Source organism: Triticum aestivum, chromosome 3A (assembly GCF_018294505.1).
Source record: "Triticum aestivum cultivar Chinese Spring chromosome 3A, IWGSC CS RefSeq v2.1, whole genome shotgun sequence".
Lineage (NCBI taxonomy): Eukaryota > Viridiplantae > Streptophyta > Magnoliopsida > Poales > Poaceae > Triticum > Triticum aestivum.
In genome coordinates this window covers 32,853,505-32,856,464 of record NC_057800.1, presented here as the reverse complement: position 1 = coordinate 32,856,464, position 2,960 = coordinate 32,853,505, and the positions used below count along the sequence as shown (strand labels likewise).

The window sequence follows — 2,960 nt, the reverse complement described above, 5'->3', positions numbered from 1 at the left end:
ACAATGCTAGCCCATTCCGTCGCGCCAGCCGATTTCCGTTCCATGCAGTCTGCCGCCTGACGCCATGGCGGTAGGTGCGCCAGGCGACGCCTGGCGCACCTGCCGCCACGGACGAGGGGGTCCTTTTTGTCAAATCATCTCAGAGGGGGTTTTTTCTGGCAATTCAGCCTGGCGCACCTGCCGCCACGGATGAGGGGGTCCTTTTTGTCAAATCATCTCAGAGGGGGTTTTTTCTGGCAATTCAATTGCGCATGTGGTCTCTTTCGACAAAAAATCGAACCAACCAAGTTTGCATGATTGAGCAAAGTTGGATATGCTCTGGGAAAAATGCAGAGTGGCGTGCGTGCGTGTAGTACAGAGGAGGATGAGCTTCAGTAACTTATTTCTTTGCTGAAGCAAAATACCAATGCCCAGAACTAGCTAAAAAATCGCCGTTGCCGGGGATCGAACCCGGGTCACCCGCGTGACAGGCGGGAATACTTACCACTATACTACAACGACTTTGTTGATGAACTTTGCAAACCCATTGTTGTTGACCGATATCTCATAGGAAAGTCTGCTTTCAGTAGAACCCACATAAAACATTGTATGCTTGTGGAGCCATCAAAGAGTTCCTCTATCTACTAGACATCATTTATCATGAGACATCATTATAAATAGGCATCCTTCAGGAGATCAAGGATCTAAGTAGGAAATTTTTTTTTTGCGGGTGATCTAAGCAGGAATTTCGTTGACATTTCTTTTGGTCATGTTGGGCGAGTGATGCGAAGCAAGCGCGTCACTCGGAGAAGATGCCTCCGGCTTAATCTGGATCCTTTGTTCCTAGCGGACTGTCAGCAAACTATTGCATTTCACTAAGAAAGTACGTGATTCGCAAAGAAAAAAAAGTTGACCTCACTCATGTTAAAGCATAATTTAAAATTTTAGAATAATTTACTTTGCATTCCCATCTGTATATTTTTCTAATCCGTTTGTGATGTCTTGCTTGTCTCTGCCTTCTTCATCATCGCCTGCCTACGTCTTGGTTATTCGTGTTGTTCGTCTGAGGTGTCCAGAGTCACGTGTCATTGTGTCGATGTGTCGCATATCATGTGACAGAGGAAATGCTGGCACACTGTGAGCGATGTGTGTGAAGTGTCGTCTCCACGTAACAGAGCGACGCCATTTGTGTACAGGGATCATTGTGCCAAACCAGTTATGTTTCCTGGGTTGAAGCTGGTGACGGCTGTCTACATGTGAAAACTTATGCTCTTCAACCATGTAGTATAAGCTTTCAATGGACTTCACACCGCAGCCATCTCGGCTAAAATCACAAATGAATAAATAACTAGTAAAAAAGAAATCGTATAGAGGAAACAACACGGTAGAGTGCATGTATACTTCTATCTTACAAGAAGTGGAGGAACAACATAAAAAGGCCAGGAATAAATAAACAACTACTCACAAATAAATAGTACAGATTAGAAAACGGCACGGCACACTGCACATATACTTCTTCAATAGTAAATAAAATAGAAGTGGAAGAGCATGTAGTGAAGCTCCAACAGGATTTCATTCTAACGAATCAGATATTACAATAGAGCAGGGACCTGCTTATAAGAAAATTACAACATGGTATAGCACTATTTGGAGAAGTATATGTGCAGTGTGCCGTGCCGTTTACGCACAAAAGACAAGCAATAACCCAGAAAGGACCTGGTTGTAATCTCCAAATTGAACGAGGGCGCGAAAATAAGGCTTCAAGGGCATATATGCGAGAAGGGAAAGGACCAGCGTGCAAAATGTTAAAAAAATTGGACCATTTCTCGATTTGTGCGTGTCATCCTTGCGCATGGGCCATGCTAATCAAGGGTGAATAAAAAATTGCAGACTTTGGTGTGAGCGCTGGTTTGGACGGCACGATGGCCATGCGTGCCACCTTTGTAGGCACCGTGACATTTTTTTTTATTTTTTAGAAAAGAGGGATGACCCCCGGCCTCTGCATCCGGGAGATGCATACGGCCATTTTATTGATTATTCTCGAGGACCTTACAAAGTATTACAACAATAAGTCTTAATCCACCATCTTGGCAACACATGCCACTACTCCTACCCAAAATGATGAAGGGGTGCTAGCTGGGCCACTACCCAAACCACTCACCTAAGCCTAACATCAAAAGCCGGAAACCGAAACATATTCGGAATCCCCAGCCGAGCCACATACCGGGTCTGGGGCACAATCCGGTCAGACGCACTCGTGTGTCGTCGCCACCATCTTCCGCAGGTCCGTCTTCAGATCATATTGAGGCTTCTACCTTGTCTGGCCACTCAGCCATCGGCGTCACCATGACGCCAGACAGCAACCTCCTCCTGCGCGAGTCCATCTCCGCGCATCGGGCGGCGAACCTCCACAGCGCCATGCCGCCGATCCTCGCCGCCATCAATGAGTGAGATGAAGTACAGCTCCACCACGGCATGTACATTAGTGCTAAGCGGAACGGCTCACAACCGCAAGTCATCGGACGAAGGCGAAGATCCATGGAGAAGGCCAAAAGGGGCATAGCCAAAGCGGTGGTCAGGAATTGGACCGAGACCACGGCAGCCGCCACTGAGAAGAATAGGCTACCTCACACCGTCACCACGCCACCAACAGCTCCACCCCACACGAGCAATCCCCGGAAGACGCCTTCAAGAAGGAGCACGACACCGGATGCCGCCATCGACCATGCAAGGGGAGGGCAGGTCTTCACCTGTGCTCGAGGGAAAGGTGGGAGGGGAGAACCACACCAAAGCCTCCAGGAAGGACCACGGCGCCGAAGACGTCGCCTTTGGTGAGGCCGCCGCGCCGGCTAGGGGTTTCCCCCGGAATCACGCCCAACCACCAGATCCGTCCGTCCAGACCCCCAAGACGGCGACCGAAGCCACCAGGGGCTGGAGCAGGGCGCAGATCGGAGCAGATCACGGGCGGGAACGGAGCTTCT

The 2,960-nt window shown here is 49.1% G+C and overlaps 1 non-coding gene and 1 pseudogene across 1 annotated transcript; both read right to left on the bottom strand.

Moving 5' to 3' along the window:
• Positions 1–429: 429 nt before the first annotated feature.
• On the bottom strand, positions 430–501 carry TRNAD-GUC (transfer RNA aspartic acid (anticodon GUC)). Its single transcript has one exon. It is a non-coding gene; the product is annotated as a tRNA-Asp (tRNA).
• Positions 502–1,787: 1,286 nt separating this feature from the next.
• Positions 1,788–1,848, bottom strand: LOC123063804 (uncharacterized; annotated as a pseudogene).
• Positions 1,849–2,960: the final 1,112 nt, after the last annotated feature.